The sequence below is a fragment of the Triturus cristatus genome, chromosome 1_2, assembly GCF_964204655.1.
Source record: "Triturus cristatus chromosome 1_2, aTriCri1.1, whole genome shotgun sequence".
NCBI classification, from domain to species: domain Eukaryota; kingdom Metazoa; phylum Chordata; class Amphibia; order Caudata; family Salamandridae; genus Triturus; species Triturus cristatus.
In genome coordinates this window covers 519,820,219-519,839,100 of record NC_140580.1, presented here as the reverse complement: position 1 = coordinate 519,839,100, position 18,882 = coordinate 519,820,219, and the positions used below count along the sequence as shown (strand labels likewise).

At 42.8% G+C, this 18,882-nt stretch overlaps 1 protein-coding gene across 4 annotated transcripts in view; it reads left to right on the top strand.

Moving 5' to 3' along the window:
• Positions 1 to 18,882, top strand: part of LOC146867553 (delta-1-pyrroline-5-carboxylate synthase) — a 384,344-nt gene that overhangs the window by 26,087 nt on the left and 339,375 nt on the right. For 2 of the 4 annotated variants that reach the window (XM_085606277.1, XM_085606273.1), the window contains exon 1: positions 1,000 to 1,201. The exons of the other annotated variants lie outside the window; for them this stretch is intronic. The gene's annotated coding sequence lies outside the window, so the exon portion shown is untranslated. Of the gene's footprint in view, positions 1 to 999; positions 1,202 to 18,882 lie in introns of those variants that run through there. 4 annotated transcript variants of the gene reach the window in all.

Genomic DNA, 18,882 nt, shown 5'->3' with positions numbered 1-18,882 from the left:
AGATAGTCCCAGTACACAATGCTAAAGTATGGGCTGCATGGGAGGTGGATCTGGGTCACCCAATTACTGACGACCAATGGGCTGCATGCTGTCTATAGACCAAGGAGATATCTCTAAACAGCAGCCACAAACTCATTCACTTCAAATTCCTGCTCCGTATTTATATTACTCCTGCGATGTCCCATAAACTAGACCCCAACAGATCCCTTTGCTGCCTAAAATGCAAATCCCCACAAGCAGACTTTGCACATCTTAACTGGACCTGCAGCAAAATCAGCGCATACTGGTCCGACATACACCATATACTTGGGACGATGACGGACTTAGTCCTATCCCCAATTCCAGAAGTGGCCCTTTTGGGATATGTCAAAAATATCCCAAAGTCTGTTTGAAAATTCACCGCCGTTGGGCTACTCTTGGCGAAAAAGGAAATGGAATTGAAATGGGGGAGGAGGGTGGCTCCGACGAGTAAAGACTGGCTGAATCGTATGACATATTGTAACCTAAATTATGACTTGTACGCCTCCACATTGCCCCGCTCCTCCCGCCCACATGCCATTTGGGGCCCTCTTAAACAATATACGGCAATGACACATTCTCAACCAGACGCACGGATGCATACCGGCCTGGAATCTGCAGGTATTGGTTAAATCCAGGTCTACCCACACAAGAGACATGGACACAAGCTTTATGATATTAAAAATAAGACTCTAACCCACATAAAGTCTTGATGCGCAGGTGCAGGCGTTGAAGATGTGATGAGTGAGGTAGCACATTGTGCAACTGTACTTTTGTTTCCACACAGTCAATCTTGCCGTGGTACTGAATATCAGGCGCTAGACGACTTGTGTAACAGGCAATTATCTGTATCTATTGTCATGAAATGAGCTGGAACGATATTTGTTTTCAATTTGAAACTGATACATAAAGTTAAAAAAAAAAATCTTATGTCTTTACGGAACTTAATAAATTGTGACTTCACTTCTTTCTTACTTTTAGGGGTAATTGTGAGAGAATGATCAAACAGCTCTTTCGTTCCAATGGCTCTGAAAGTTTGTTTCAGATATGAAACCCATGGAATCCATGCAACCCCATCAAAGGAAAGGCAATCCAAGATACAGGATCTACCCAAATGGGACTCTGGGTTAATCCATGACGTCATCCAGAATAGTAGCGGGGTGATGCCCAATTTATCTTCTAGGTACGCAAGACCAAGGTAGCAGTTCCTGGGGGGGGGGGGCGCATAAGTAATCTGAGAAAGAAACCATTTTCTGCCATTGGAAAATGGTCATATTTGTGTAGCCCCAAAGGCCTGCCCTAAATGACCCTGCAGCAATACATTTGGTGTTATACAAGGTTAACATTTCTTTAATGGGCTTCCGTCCCAACCTATGGAAATCTGAATATTGCCTCTGTTTTTCTTAAATTTTTCTACCGTGGTAGTCAAAATGGAATTCCATTTGAAAGAGGAGCTAAACAGGATCCCTGTGATCATGGGTACTCACAAACATTTTCCAAGGGACTGCAAAGTTTGGTCTTTTGTGTGACCAGGGGCCGCACTGATGCCAGCAGGCGAGGGGGGTGGGGGTGTAGAGGAAGCGATGCATGTATTTCTACGGGCTGAACTCATTTGCGCCTTGCTAAACCAGAAAACCTGGGAAGAATCCCGGCTTTTCCACTTTATCAAATTGTGTGACCTGGGGCAATTCTTTTATTTCAATTTCCCTCCTTTTTCTTCATTCTCACATATAAAAGGACCTCGAAATAGGACTTCAGTATTCACAAATTCATCTCCTGTGCTTGGATTTAATCACTAATGGCATTGTTGTCAGGGTGGGGGGCGGGAGGGAGAGCGCATGAACGTTTCTAAATTAATGTTTGAAAACCATCACTTAAATAAAATACTCCTGAATGCACTGCTATCATTTAATTTACTAAGGTGAAATGGTTCTAAGGGTCCATGAAATACACTTTTTGAATTTTGAAAAGACTATTGTATTTTTACATGTTTGCTGTCTTTAAAAATGAAGGTGTTCCTAAAGTTAACGGCCTAGTTACTTCCTTTTGTTTAACTGCAGTTAAACTTTAAATAAGTGCTTGCTGCATATTTAAACTTTTTTTATGTTAGTGCTGAGTCAGTATACAGCAACCCAATGCTGCTGATGCTGCTCAGGGGTTGCATGTAAAGGTCAGGCGGGCCGCATGCGGCCCCAGGCGGTACTTTGAGTATCACTGCCTTAAATAATTAAACTTCTTCACTTTGTCTAGAGTTGAATTCCCCATTGAGTGTTTTTGATTTAGCATTAAGGGGCCAACAGAGCATAATAAAGGACTTGGAATGATTAACCGTAAGCACCAGATTTTCCGTATAGGTAAAGAAAGAGTCCAACAGGGTTTGGAGGACATTTGCCGTGTGCGCTATTGGCATGGCCTCATCCGCGTAAAGCAGGATGGGAATTGGTTGCTTTTCTATCTGAGGGATATCCTTCCCGACCTCTGCAAGTTGTTTTGAGATCCCATTTATATATAAGAGAAATAAAAAAGGGGTAAGGATACATCCCTGTCAAACCCCTCATCTGGATTTAATGTGTGGGGTTGTTTCGCCCAACAAGCCATAATTAACTCTTACTGTCAACTCATGATGAAGGCGTTTAATGAGAGTGAGAAGTTCTAATTCCACCACTGTTTTATCCATCCGTGACCAGAGTTTTGAGCGATTTACCAAGCCAAATGCACTAGTTAAATCATTGAACGCCAGATGGAGAATCCCTTCTTTTGCCATTACATATTTTCCTGCCAGCAAATAAAAATGTAAACACTGATCTTATTGTTCTCAGACCTGGTCTGAAGCCATATAGTACATTGGACAAAATGTCGTTCTCCGAAGCCCATGATTCCAAACGAGCCAAAACCACTCTGCCTAGAATTTTCATACTAGAGTCTTTAAATGATATTGGTCTATAGCATGTTGGTGAATGCCAATTTCCTCACCCCCGCCCCCCCCCCTTTTTTGTAAACCAGAATAATTATAAAAGTTCTCCATGACTTGGGAGTTTGACATGTGACTTCCCTCCTTAATACGTTTGTCAGGAAAGGTGCCCAGAGTTTTGGTTTGGATTTAAAAATATCTACTGGTACTCCATCCACATACACATTTCCAGATTGCTCTAGAACTCTCTGAGTAAAGGTATGTCCTGGGTAGAGTCTGCACGCAGGAAAGATTCTGGTACACAGGTTGTATATGGAGGTACGCTAAAATTTGATTGAAAATCTGTGGAAAATGGGCCACCCGTAAGTCTGCTGGAAATATGTGTTTTGATTTTTGGGGCTTCTTGATCTAGGAAAAAAGGGCGGTTGATAATTTCCCAAAATAGCGAGTTATCTTTTAAACTAGCTGCCTTGAGGCCGTCCTCCCAGGCTTTAGCCAAAATCCACTTTTTCCTTTCCTCTATCGTAGAGTGCCTTGCAGCTCTAACGTCCACAACATGTCTGGTATGTTTTTTAAAGAGGTCTTTAGCTGTTTGTGGGCTTGGCTACATGCTGAATTAAACCATCTATACAAAGTTTTTTCATGTGTAAGTTCATCAGATGTCAGGTATACTGAGATTGGTCTACATAGGGTACTAAAAGCCTCCAAGATCGAGTGATCCTTTACATTATCTGAAAGGCAGCCTAGAACTGTAGGTAGAATTTGTGAAAAAAATGTGCTCATGAAAAAGATCAGGTTTCACCTTTCCCCATTTAATTCTGCACCCCCTTTGTATTAAGACAGTCTATCTTAATACATTTATATTTTATGGGTTTTAGTTATCTAATGGTTTAGTGAGAACACTAAAGGGTGTGGTCATTTATGTAGGTTGCAACGATCTTAAAGTCTAAAAACTTGTACAAGGTCAAGGTACATAAGACTAAAATAGATTGTAGTTTGTCTCCTGTAACCTGTGTAGGTTGGGAGTGTATTCTCCTTCTTATCAACAATTTCGTTTGAGAGAGATAAATAGTATTCCGATTCTTAGTCGCAAACCCTTTCCCAACTAAACTCACACAGTGCTGCATTAAAATCCCCCTCCCAAATTAATATGGTCATATGTTTAACATTCATGAAAAATGAATCCAGAAAATCATCAAATGAGACTATGGCTTCTGTTTCTGAGAGATTGAAATTATTATAATAAAAGTTAACTGGCAGAATGTCATAATCTTTTAGAAAAGTAAAAAGCATGACTTGGAAGTATCGTGAGTACCAAATTTTTGTCATTGAGATGAAAGTTATGTAAACAGATGTAAAAGTCCCAAGACAACCTTTAGCTCTACCCGCAACAGACTGGAGGGCTGACTTCAAGAAAGATTGTTAATTTCATTCCAGGTCCTCCAAAGACCATGTCTCTTGACCGCAGATGATATCAGCTGAACTTAGAAATTCAATCCAGTCCGGGTTTTTAATTTTTTTAAGGTGCCCTGGCAATGTTCCAGGAGATGATTTTTAATTGCTTCTTTGCAAAATCAGATTTTGGAGTTTAATCTTGCAGCCCCTTGAAGTGGAAGAGCATGGGCCTGTATTTGTATTTTGTATTTTGTATTTGTATTGGCATTTATAAGGCGCGTAAATCACCCGTAGGTTTCAAAGCGCCTGCAGAAACTCCAATGATGGACAGGTAATCAGACCAAATTAGAACAACCAGGTTTTCAGCAGTTTGCGAAACTTTAGATGATTTGGTTCAATCCTCATAGGGAGAGGGAGGGAGTTCCAGATAAGAGGGGCTATTTTAGAGAAAGATCTGTCTCCGTTTCTGACCGTTCGAACTTTGGGGACGCAGAGAAGGTGCTTGGAGGATGATCTGAGCGTTCTAGTCGAGTGATAGGCAATGAGTTTATTGGCGACATATAGCGGGCCTTTGCCATTTAAGGTTTTGTGGACCAGGCAACAAAGTTTGAATTCGATGCGCTTTTTTATAGGAAGCCAGTGTAGTGACCTCAAGCTTGGGGCCGAGGGTGTGCGAGAGGGGAGATCAAGGACCATTCTGGCGGCAGTGTTCTGCAGGACTTGGAGTTTATTCAGAAGATTTTCATTTATGGATGCGAAAAGTGCATTGCCATAGTCCAGGCGGCTAATAATTAGTCCCTGGACCAGAGGCAGGCGGGAGGGAAGGGGAATCCATTTGAAAATTTTCTTCAGGTTGCGCATGAGCCCGAAGCTGGAGCGCACAATGCTATTGATATGGTCAGACATAGAGAGTTTGTTGTCCAACACTATCCCCAGATTTCGGGAAGACGTTTTGGGAGGGGGACACGGGCCTAAAGTTATAGGCCACCAATCGTCACTCCAAAATTTGTTTGCATTTCCGAAGAGTAGTATCTCGGTTTTGTCTGCATTCAATAACAGATAGTTGTCTGACATCCACTCTTTTACCTTGATCATACACTGCTGGAATCTAGTTTTAACACTGGTGGGATCAATTCCTAGAGTGATGAGAATTTGAGTGTCATCGGCATAGGACACGGTTTCAAACCCGTGTGCTTTGATTAGTCTAGCCAATGGAGACACATAAAGATTAAAAAGCGTGGGACTTAGTATGGAGCCTTGTGGCACGCCCTTGTCTACTTCCTGATCCGAGGAAGTGAATTTGTCGATTTGTACTTTCGAGCTGCGTCCAGTCAGAAAACTTTTAATCCACCTTAAGGCTGAACCTTCGACACCCACCTCCACAAGACGTTTTAGAAGGATACTGTGTGAGATGGTGTCGAAGACAGCAGACAGGTCCAATAAGACCAGAATGGAGGGCTGTTTGTCATCCAGGGCAAGTCTTATGTTATCCACCATCTCAATTAGCGCAGTTTCAGTGCTGTGGAATGCTCTGAATCCAGACTGAGAATTGTCCAGCAGTTTGTTGGCTTCTAGGTGTTTGGTGAGTTGGGAATTGACCAGCGATTCCAGGACCTTGCCAAACAGGGGGAGGAGGGAAATGGGACGGTAGTTTAGAGGCAGAGTTGGGTCAGCAGATGGTTTTTTCAGAATGGGCCTGATGACAGCTTTCTTCCAGTGAGCAGGCACGATTGATTGGGAGAGTGTGAGGTTAAGGGTTCTGGTCAAGTGAGGGATGAGGATAGGGGCAATTTTGGAGATGATTGAAGATGACGCAGGATCAGTGGGGGAACCAGAAGTAATTCTAGACAGTGTGGATGTTACATCGAGTTCTGAGAATGAATGGAAGTCCTTCAGAATGGTCGAGGGAGTAAGAGGGGTAGAGCTTATTAGCTGCTTGTCGGGTAGCTCAATAGTGGTGGAGTTAACAAAGGTTTTATAAATATCATTTACTTTGTTATAAAAGAATGAAGAGAGAGCATTGACCCATTCATAGGAAGCAACTGTCGGAGGCAGACAAGACGTGGGACTAGAGAATTCTTTAACTATTTTATAGAGTTCTCTATGGGAATTAGCAGCCCGATCTATCCTGGCACCCAGATAGTCTTTTTTTGCAGAGGCAATATCTCTCATATATTGTTGATGGGATTTTTTATATTGTATTCTGTCGTGGGGATTTTTAGAGTGCCTCCACTTGCGTTCGAGTGCCCTGACAGCAGATTTAGTTATTTTAAGTTCGGGGGTGAACCAGGGAGATAGTTTAGTTGGACATCTGCTGGATTTGATAGGAGCAATAATATCTAGGGCTGCGGTGATGGCTTGATCAAGATCGATTGCAGCCTGGTTAGGATCTGTTAAAGGTCCGATAGGTGTAGGGGAGAAATGCGCGGAAAAGGCTTCTGGACTGATCTTGTTCCAAGGTCTGCTTAGGCTGACTCTTTTCTTAGGGGGGGGGATTGAGTTAAGATAGATACGGAATTTGATGGTGTAATGATCGGACCAAAGGACCGGTAGGAGTTGTTCCAGTTTTAATTTGTCAGATTTGGTGAATAGAAGATCTAGAGTGTGACCGGCGGTGTGGGTAGGGCCGGTCACCAGTTGGTTTAGAGCTAGTGTGTTCATACTTAAAATAAGTTCACTAGTGTGAGGGTCCTGTAGAGATTCGGCATGGTAGTTGAAATCACCAAGGAGAGAGAAATTGTCAGAGGAAAGAGCGAAGGAGGCGATAGTTTCCGTGAGTTTGTTAACAAAATTCGTTTTTGTTCCCGGCGGCCTATAAAGAAGGGCGCCTTTCCAGGATTCATTATTCCCTAAGGTAATTGTGAAAGTACAAATTTCACCCCAAATAGCAAGATGTGAATCATTGAGGTAAAATTTGATATTGGACCTGTAGGCAATAGCAATTCCTCCACCTTTTCTATTCGTCCTGTCCAGCCTCGAGATTTTGTAGTCATAGGGGAGGGCTACTGCTATATCGGGTAATGCAGAGTCTGAGAGCCAGGTTTCCGTAATGAAACACAAATCTGGCCTATCTGCATCAAGAAGTGCCCAAATTTCTAATTGATGTTTTGGAAGGGATCGGGCATTGCAGTATAGGCAAGTTAGAGACTTAGGTTCAGGGAGTGATATGGGGCTGAGGCATGAATTCCCCTTTGGTAAGTGTCGGCAGAGGGGAAGGGACTGATTAGAGAGGTAGTTACAGAGGGAGGAGGAGAAATTATCCGGTGAACTGAGGACAGGACAATCCGTATTCAAAGCGTGAAGCTTAGAACTTGAATATTGGAGAAGCGCCATGAGGAAGACGTTACAAGAGGGTCAAATTAGAAATTCGAGCAGCGGTCCCGGCGCCTGGCGACGGTCAGGCGCGGACGGGCGCAGACGGGCTTGCCTTTGGCGCGCCTTCGGCGCGCCGCCGGCGCGCCCGCTGCGCGCGTCCGCTCTGCGCACTCGTTTAAATGTCGGGAGTGGGCGAGACCGTAACAGCAGCAGGCATGTACATGAGGGAGATGTTTGTAGAACTTATCAATCCTTCTGGTTCAGAGCAGACGGTGGCTCAAATCTGTTTCTTATGGGGGCAGAAAAAGGGGCAACAGTAGAGGTTTGAGAATCTTGCTGGAGGTCTGCAAAAGAAGCCCAAAGGAAGGGCCTCAATCTTGTTCGAGACAACACTAGGGTGGTTAAGCCTAACCAGAATATTCTTCACCACTGCTTCATTTTTTAAATTTACGCCAATACAATCTTTCTCATCTGGTTTGGGCGAAGGACCTGCCCTTGACACTCTCTGGACATTACTTATTTGGTCATACAGTGGACCCAGTCCTTTCAATCTCCTGTTTACCCAATGCACCACTTTGTTTAGGAGCTGATCATATTCCTCCTTCATATTTTCCTTTAATGGTGGGACTCCTTTCAATATCACTACATATGGAGTAGCTTGTGGGTTTAAAGCAAACCCGGAGTGTTGTGGATTTCTTCGGTTGATTCCAGCTAGTAGTGGCACATAGTATGGGCCTTTGCCCCTGAGTATTACCTGGTTGTTTTGGATTGTGTGAATGGCTGTGGGCCCTGTCCTTTATAATACTATGCCCTCTGCCACTTGTATAATTAATTTATGGATTGCTTCCTTTCTTAGCAGCGTTTAAGGGATTCTTAGCCGTGGAAGGCTTATTTAATTGCTGTGGATGAGTTGGTTTTAATGCCAGCCTAGTTTGGTCAGGAATAGCTGGAGCCACTTGGCTGCCCCTCCATCAAAACAGGAGGTAGTTTGGACCCCCGCCTCAATTTTACTTACACGTGTCATGATGGGAGTTAAGGCAACGGAAATAGTCTCAGTAATAGATTTGGACACACAGATACGGAACTCCTCTGTCAGGAGATAACACTATGTCTTTCTCATTTGGGCACGTTTGGGTATCAAGGCTTACATCAGGCCTTTGTGGATGCTTTTAGGGCCAAAAGCGCTGTCTTTTAGACTTTGTTCCTCCTTCGGCCCTTTTCCTCTTTCCTCCAGTTGGCTTCAATTTCGCTATTTTTTCCGTAGCTGGGGTCAAGGCTTGTGACCCTTTAGGGGAACTACCCAAAACTATACGGGGGGGGGGGTCAGCAATAGATTGTAAATGGGGTAAATAACCTCCACTCTCTGGGGCTTCATCCTGGGCTACGGGCGGAATATCTGTGGAAATAAGGGAAGACCGCGATAATCTCCTCTCTGCTATCTCGATTTCTTTGTTAATGACGACCACTGCTTTCTGCAGAAAGCCATCTAAAGTGGTGACGGGGGTAGGGACTGATGGAAGTACATTCTGTTTGCCCATTTAGATTCACAAAAACACTTTACTGAAATAAAGTATAATTCGGCTGTTCCCTTAAATGCAGGCAGAATGTCTCCCCAACAAACAAAATGCAAAAGGAAGCTGCCAAGTCCTCCAGCAGCATGCACAACGAAGTTCAAAGAACGGTGCATATAATTCTCTCAGAAGAAGCCATCTGGAACATTTTCCTTAGCCACACCTCTACCGTAGGGACAGTGTCCGCTTTCCAGAGCCTGAGGACACTGAGCCTAGCTACAGCTAGCATTGTGACCAACTATTGCCTGTGTCGTAGGCCAAATTCTGTGTATTGTAAACCGTCATGAAGCATCATTGCATGGGCTCCTATATCGCCACCACTCTCGGCCTGATGCTGCATTTCCCTCCATACACTCGCCCAGTGGGGGCGAAGTTTCAGGCATTCCCATAGGATGTGTACAATGTCACAGCTCAATTTGCGACATCGCCACAAGCGTAATCTCACGAGGATCTTAGCTTGGTAAAATTGTGAGGGAGACCAATGCCACCGGTGAAGTATTTTGCATTACCCCAGTTTAAGCCATGCTTCCTGCAGGTGTTTGTCATGATGTAAAAGATCAGCCCAATCTTCCTCATAGTCTATGCCCAATCTGATGCACTGCCAGGTCTTATCAGTAATTGTCCAATATAATCCTGAAACTACCCCTTTGTGGTTACCCCACTTGCATAGAAAAAAATGTATTGGGGATTGTACCTGCCAGTCTCCAATTCGAATTCTCTTGTCGCCTCATAGCGGTGCCGTCTGTTGGAGTTTGTCATCTATTTTCAGCAAACAATATGCCTTCTGCCATGCATATGCAGAAGCCTGTAGAATAGGGTGAGCTTTAACAATTGACTGCATCTCTCGACTAAAGCGTACACATCCCTCCTTCCCAATAATGAGTTTTCTATTGGTGACCGACCACTGCTGCTCCAATGATGGGTAGAGGTAAAAGCACATATGAGCCAGTTGGAACAACAGCCAATACCTTTCTGGGTGTGGAAACCTAAGGCCACACCATTCAGTGTCTGCGTACAACTTTCCCCAGTGAAACAGTTTGAGCATACGAGTGAGGTTCAGGAGTAATGCTTTTGGGATCAAAAGGGGAAATATTGCAAAAATGTAGTTGATTCGAAGAGCAACATTAATTTTGCCTACCTTCACCCTTCCCCACAGAGACCAGTTAAGAGCTTGCCATCTCTGCAGGTGGCAAAGGCTGTCTTCTACGACCTTAGAAAGAGAACTCCTAAATACTTTAAGTTAACCAGTTTCCATCGAGGAAGGCCCCAAAGCAGTTTCAGTGGAGAAGTGGGGCAAAGGCGTGGCCTCACACATTTCCCCAGTTGATATGCTATCAGGAAAAGGATGTGAATTTGGAGATTAGGGAAGTTAGGTGTACCAAGGATATTTCTGGATGGTACAGAGTTAACAAGAGGTCATGGGAATAGAGTAGTTCTTTCAGGTCCCATGCCAGGGTGGATATGCCATAAATCTCTTGATGTTGGCGAATTGCTATGGCCAGCTCTGTAAGGTTAAAAGAGCAGCGAAGAGAGTGGACACCCCTGCCGTGTTCCCCTGGAAATGTCAAAGGGTTGTGATGTAAGGCCATTACATGGACCCATCCATTGTTATTAACCTGCATCTGTGCATTTGCGTTTATGCTCCTATGCTTATTCATAGTTATTCATTGCTTCTTTTCGATTGTGTCTGTAAAAGGGGTTTTGTTTTATTTATTGATTGTGTTGCTGGGATTCTGCCCCAAAACAGAACTATGCGCAGGATTATAGGAGTTTGGTGTAGACCGACTGAGTCATCCTGCCACCTTAGTACCCATGAGCCCAGGACCGACTAGCTATAGTGTCTCACTAGCTCTCCTACTTACTCAAAGAGAAACAAATGATTAGACACCCCAGAACACAACACTCCTCGATTTCTCAGGAATCGCGGTAGCAAGACACACCCTTTCACTCGCACTCTTGCACTTGTCCACAGTAAGATCTGATAGAGACATGAAACAGTTTAAAATATTTATTTTAACTAATGTGCTCTAACATGCAGTATACGTGGCACAAGAAGCAGGATAATGCATAGTACGAAGCCAGTCTGCATAGCAGCTATTCCATATATCACAAAGGGAGATGTCATCATGGAAAGACAATAGAGCCTAACCTCCCTCCCCTTGCTACGAAGCAGTATCATTCTATATTAGAAGATCTCTGGGGTTTGTCAGTAGACCCCATACCTTAGCCTATAGATGGTAGATCTACATCATAGGTGCTGTCTCGCTCTTATCCCTTGAAAGGTCCCTCTCCTAGTGTGTGCTACCTATTTGTATATTCCAATAAAACCAAAGTACATTGTACAAACAACAGCTGTATCAGTATGTTTTGTCTAAGGGCTAAGGCCTGGCCAGAACAAAATAACAAGGGGCATTGTTGTTCGACCTTGCTCACAATGTTCAGTCAAAATCCCGGGAACCTGCAGAGAGGGAACATAGCGATGAGTTCTCATGTTAAAACAGCCATAGAAATGATTGCAAAAATAAAGTCATGTAGCAACGTGCACAAAGCAGCGGGCAAGCTGCAGCGTGCTCATGCCAACTTGGAGAAGACGACCATATCCCCATGGGCCATGTGACACCCTCCCCTTGGTCAGGTCGTTAGCACTGGGCTAAAACAAAAATCAGAGGTAAACAATGGCAAAGCGTCTCGGTGTTATCCCAATTTAGATTATTTTTGGGCCCCGAAAAAAAAAAAATATATTTTTTTGTTTTTATTATTTAAAAAGTAGCCAACTGGGTACCCAAAACTATATCCATTCTCAGTGACTCTTCAGAGTCAAACATGTCGTGGGAATAGTGGAATGCCATAAACTCCAGTATGCTGTCTGAACCTTCCATAGTAAAAAGGTATGCTATCCAATTAAGTAAGTCAAACGAGCACACATGCTCCTCTTGTCTAGAGGCCGTTAGGAGCACAGGAGGGCAACCTGCGTTAACTTCGATGAAACTCCGATCCAAGAGGTGCTGTGTATGAGCACAGGTACTCAAGTCTGCCGTTGGTCCAAGTAGAGGATCGCACACTAGGCGCCTACCCACGAAGCAGTCCTACTCATGGGCCATTAACGGACCCATCAACAGTTCATAATCCAGGGCAGTGTGTGACGTATTGGAGAGACGGACATCCAGGGCCCATTAAAAAGGGCACCGGAGGCAGTAGAACACAGGTTGCACGTAGGTAAAGTAGGCATAACTGAAGGTCAGCCAATAGTCGACGTTAAGAGCTTCTAATGGCACCAGACCAAAAAGCTGCTTAATCCGATCACGGTACAGCTGCAGCTGGACCGGGCTTGGCAGCACCACAGGTCAAGCAGCCATTGTGGAGCAGCAGTAGAAGTACAAGTATGCCTCAAATTTACAGGAGCAATAGAGGAAACCCTCCGAAGGCACTGAAAGAAATAGAATGGATAAAAGCTGGGAATACACCAAAAATAGTATGAAAGAAGGTGACCAGGCCGTATCCCATAAGTTTAAAAAAAGTAGGCAAGGCCCTCTGTATCACATGCATTAAATATTTGGTGAATTAATTTTCCAAAATGGAGTGGGAGATTCATGTTAAGTAGGAACTGAATCTCAATTGCGGTTCTCACCACCTGCAATTTGAAGGTCTCACTAGCTGATGTGAGAGCCACTTCTTCTTGAAACAGTAGTGCTTTGAGTGTGCTTAGCTTATTGAAATCTGTTTTCAAAGTTGGAATGGAAGGCCAAAGCGAACTATCTACCATCTCACGCGGCGGTGGAAACAGGACATTGCTGTAACATGTAAACCGTTATTAAACTGTCACTATATACGGAATGCCTGCCCGTAAGCAACAGCAGTTTTGGTTATTTAGGATAAGATAACTGCAGTTTGAAAGCAAAGTAAGTGTGGGAATAATAGCTGGGACTGGGGTCCCTTCTAAATTAGGGGCCGAAACGTTGCAGGCACCATAAAACTTTACTTGCAGACTAGGGAGTGTCCTAATGTAGAATCGCAATCCTCCCCTGTAAGGAAAACCTCGTTATCGGCTCGTTCACATGGAAACGTGAAAGGCAACAACTATAATTCATGAATCTAGCTACTCGTAAGGGGTTCATATCTACCCACTGTATAGTGTTTCATGCTGCCTGTAAACTGGAAGAGTGAGATAGGCAATGAAATAAGCGCTTGTATTAACTATACAGCTGAATCAGTTTCTGCCACAGAAAACGGTAACTGTTCTAGTTTTTCAATATGTAACATTGTATACTTTGTGTCTTTCATTGACATCAATTTCTGTTTGTCTGTCAAATTAAATGGTAAAAACAATGCGGAAGCATTCAGGTAATCCCATGGTACTTTCCCGCTTTTTAGTGTTTGCAAGGTCCAACCAAATTGCATTACAGAACGCAACTGATTTTGACCATGCTACAAAACGGACACTTCATTTTGAACAATGTCAATGACCGATGATACAATATTATCCAAAGTATATATATGAGAAGACCGTGTATTAATGCTGTTATCGACTACTGCAAGAACATTTCTAAATTATCTTGGTCAATTTGGCGCAGGCGCACTGCGGCTTCCTTCTGCGATAGCTTCCAAAATCCATTATATGCTGCATAAACAAAAGGTTTTGCTTGAGGGGACTTTGGACCCAAAAGAAAATCAGCAAGATTGATGTCACCTGATAAAAGGGAAAGATGTTGTTTCACGGATGACAGTGTGGAATGTTCCAATCACTGTTGACATAATTTACCTACAGAATATGCGGAAACAGTGTGGGAATGTGGAAAACGAGGATCAGTTCTACTCTGTGTTAACCCTTTTGTTGTATTCAAAAAGCGTAATTGACAGGCATTTGAACACGTTGGCCACAACAACCATCCCAAAGGGTCAATATTGAAAGAGTTGAGTGTGCCATTCTGAAACATGACAGATAATTCCTCCATTGTGTAGTTGGTATGTGTTTGCCATGTGTCATAAGGAGCCATTAATGGAATGGAAGGAGTATTTACATGTTTAGCTGTGGCTAAACCAAGACAAGTAGTCTGCTGTACCATCTGATTTAAACATATGAGTTGAGACGGTATCAGACACGCGCGATGCAATGATTCAGTGCCCTGCACTTGCCAATCTTTGGTACCCCAAATAGATTTTAAATCAACCATGTCTTTCCAGTAATCCTAACCTTTCACGGACAAATCAATTATGAAAAACAAGGAATAGACCAAATCAGTATGGAGCAGCATACATTTGGTTCCGGTGGGCATCTTCAAGTTATAGACATAGAACACAGGTTCTGAAAGATTGTAACCAGTAAAATATATAAATTTAGTCCGTTGGGTCTTTGAGCTCCCCCATAACTGGGTTGGGCAATGTTTCCACTGGGTATAATTAAAATATGGTCACTGAGTATTGGTTTTGTGTGAAAAATGATGGCCATAATGTTGGTAACAGATAAATGAGGCTAATTTGCAGAATTCAAATATAAATCCTCAGTATCAAAAGCACTATAATATTTCAAATCCGAAAACGATGAATAAACAGCGTTAACATCCCAGTCATCAGAGTGTATTCCAGGCAAAACTACATGTCCTAAAGAAACGCGGAATACGTATGGAATGTTCAAAGTCTCGGTCGGACCATGGATATCGAATGGTTTTTTATCCCAAACTATGCCATCAACAATTTGGAAGGCTGAAATATTAACCAGGGCTTGATCTCTTTTCATTTTATGAGATGAAGTGTGAGGGGCCAGAACTCCCTTGACCCAGTTCACAGCAGACCGTTCAGGTAAGTAATGGCCATTAATCAACAGGAAAAACACAGTCACAAACCCAATCCACATGAAGAGGAACATCATCGTCAACACAATCCAGACATATGTCCAGGGCGGGACCAGCTAAGTCTTTTTGAACTAGGAGATGAAAATACTAATATGTGTAGGAGGCTCTGCCAGGATGACAACGAAAATGTATCAGATGAAAAGCTATCAAGGTCTATATAGTAACCTTTGGACCCTAGCTGAAACAACGGGGGCTCTTCTTCATTGGACAATGGATGACTTGTATTTTCAGGAATGTCAATTATAACTTCAACTGGAGGAGAAGCATACTCATTATCCACAGTTGTAGAAGGTAAAACCGGCAACAAATCAATTGAAGATTCCATCTCCCCCTCTAGTTGTTGGGTACTTGTCAAGGAAACAGAAGCCAACAGATTCAGTGAAATATCCCGGCGTGGAATGCTTGAAGGCATAATATTCAGTATCGGCCATATGGTTTAGCTTGACATGCTCGATTGAAATGTAACAATTCTTCTTACGACCATGCAGCAGAGGCAGAATCTTTTTTGTTCTCTACTTTCTCACGGACCAGATCTCCAACTTTAGGAAGCCAACCGGAATCCGCACAGCCGCATCCGTGGAAGAGGTCAAATGGGCTTTCGCTTGTAAGTCACAAGCCTTTTGTAGATACTGTAACATAGCACAGTGGTTTTCTACGTCAAACGTTCCGGCCGCAACGTTTAGACCATCGAGGTCTGGCACAAACCTTTTAATGCCAAAGAGCTTTTAGTATGGGGTCTGCCCACCCAGAAATCTTCTAAGGAGAATAATAAGAGCACGTTGAACTCCATATAGATGAGTCAACCAGCCCCAACCAGTGGCTAATACCCTCACTGTTAAAGATTGCTTTAAGTCACAGTTCATCCGCTCCCCAAAAGAATTGCCCATAGACCGATATGGAGACCAGAATTGCACCTCCACCCCCAGAGACTTCATCGCATCCCGGGAAGCCTTACAGGCAAAAGCAGGACCTTGGCCAGAATGAAAGGTGCCACGGGTAAATGTCCTTACAAAGACACGCACATCTTATATAACAGTTTGAGCATCAGCACTACGTTGCGGCCGAATCCCCAGAGGAATTTTGTGCACGAATCCATTGCAACTTAGATATACTTAAAAGCATTATCAGATGTTAAAGGACCCGATGATCAAGATAAATACAACCAAACAGTTGATTTGAAATGTACAGTGTGTGTGGGGTGGACGTGAAACAGTAAAAGGCTTAATCTGTTGCAAATGTCACAGGAAAGAACATATGTAAATGCCTGTTGGTATAAACAATGCCACCAGAAACGTTGCTGTTATAGGGAAATAGTCACTGTCACTCTGGCATGTGCAGAAGCAAGGCCTTCCTGTGCGGTAATGATCAAAGAAAGTCTGCGGTCCTAGTTGGAAATCAACCGATCCCTAACGGATGGAATAGTCACAAATGGAATTTGATCAGTTGTTAAATGATAGGTGTAAAGAGAAGGGAAACCTTGGGGAAATGCGTTCCCTCTTTCGTAGCGGCTGTTGCCGCCAAAATATCATCATCAATTTTAGTCATAGACCTAGTAACTGCTGCTACTGAACATGTGGCTACTGCAGATTTTGCTGCCTCATCAGCCAGCGATTTACCAACAGCATGTGCTCCCACACGCTGATGATCCAATGTATGGATAACATGCATGAGTTGCAAACGTTCCTTAAGAGCTGCCACTCGGACCCAAAGCATTTTATGCTTAATTACACTGCCTTTAGAATCACGAAAAATCATTTTGTGTCCAGAAGAACAAGTTATCATTGAATGATTGTACACAGTAAAATGCATCACACACTACAAGTGTAGGAACATCTGGATCAGCAAACTCAAGAGCCAAAACCATAGCATGTAGCTCTGCCAACTGAGCCGTGCAATCCCCAAGAGATCGTGTGTGCACCAAGGAGGATTTGAAATCACCAACAATCGTACCTGTCACAATCACGCAGGCTGCAGAATAAGCATGTTTAGAACCAATGGCTGGCTGTGCAGATCCATCATTGTAAATAATGCATTTGTACTGATCAAAAGGGAGTAATGATAAAGGTGGAGGATGAACAAGTTCATATTGTAAAAACTCCTGTGTTTGCAAAGCAGGGTCAAAAATAAAGTTGACATCAGCCGACGTCAAAGAACTAGCCCATTGTATCCAACGTGGATGCAAGGCTTTGGAATTTGGGACGCTAGCCTTCGTGACTGCTTCTAAAGCCGACACTGGCGAAACCATGACAATGTGTTTACCCTGAGCAAAAGAGCGTTCTTTAAGAATCGCCATCTGGACCTCTGTCAAAATCTTTACTGTAGAAGAGAAACTCATCTCAGTTGTAGTATACAAATGCGATTTATAAGTAATGGGGGACGGTGTCCCCTCCATTGAAAGTCCCATAAGCGAATCCCAACGCTCCTGGTAAAATCTGTATGACTAAATTAGTTGTATTATCTCTTGTTAACAAGAATTGAGTCGCAAGCAGATCAGACTGCAAAGACCTAAGTACTGCTTTATGTTCTAGAAGCCAACTGGACGACGAAAAAGAGGGTTGTATCAACGTGTATAATGGTCTGATACCCTGGGCATAATCAGGAATGTAGGTTCTGCCAAAATTTAAAAATAGAACAGCAAAGACTGCAATTTTTTAAGGGTAGAGGGAGGCTGCAATTGAGCACATTTCTCCAAAAAGTGGGGGGGTCAATCCCCTACCTTCGTTATTGAGTTCATAACCATGGAACAGTAGCGCCAGAAAGGCAATACGTGATTTTGCAAAATTAAATTTGTAGCCTAACTTTGTAAGGTTGTACAGGAGTATCCCGAACTCCTTTTGTTAGCTAAGCTTGTCTTTATAGCAAAAGGGGGTAACTGTGAGTTTATTAGATGTCCTTGCTCGTGTTTCCATACTTTTGTAGAACCACTGAAGCAGTCTTCAGTACAGAGACAGTAGGGACACAGCAGTCTCTGCACTGCAGCAGTTTATTGTCATCAGGCAAGCAAATAAGACTGCCCTAAGACTCAATATCCCTTTTCTGTAAAATTCAGCAAGGAAACGTGTTTACAGCTAAAGCTCTCGACTGTGTGACTCTCCGTTTACAATAATGTTTCAGTACAGCCAATACACCCCGAACACGGTTTAATGTTAAACAGTAGAGTGGCACCTCTAGCCTTTCACTTGCTTATATTCTATGAAACATTGTTTATTGTTTACAAACAATAACTGAGAAATCAAGATATCTGACTCTGTGAAACCGTGTTCTCTTTTTAGAAACCATAACTAGAAAATTGAAATATCAGCTATGCTGAAACAAGCATTTAAATACTATTTCAAACAAGATGAATTTTCACTTTGCACTGAAACAGACATTTTAACGACATTGGCACGTGTACATTTGTATTTGAAATGTACACCTAAATAAATGAACATGTATAATGCAAATGGGGAATACCTAAATAGAAAATATGTGAAGTTTATAGCCTCATAAAACATATGTTAAGAATATATATATATCTCTTGATGTGCACTGATAAATGAATAAAACTAGGCTATAATATTTTATCTCTATAATAACCATTGCGGCGTGGTGCAAAAATACATTTATCTAAAAGGGATTAACGCCACACAGTTGATGATCACATAGAGGAAACAGCAGCAGCCTCGAATTGTATTAAGTTCAAGTTGTTATGAAAACATGGATATTTAAGTACTTGTAACACCAAAAGAACAATACGCAGATGAAAATAATGATGGTTCCTCTGTAGTGGATCAGACCAAAAAACTTTAAACTTAAGCGGAAGTTTGTGGATTTTAACCAGGTG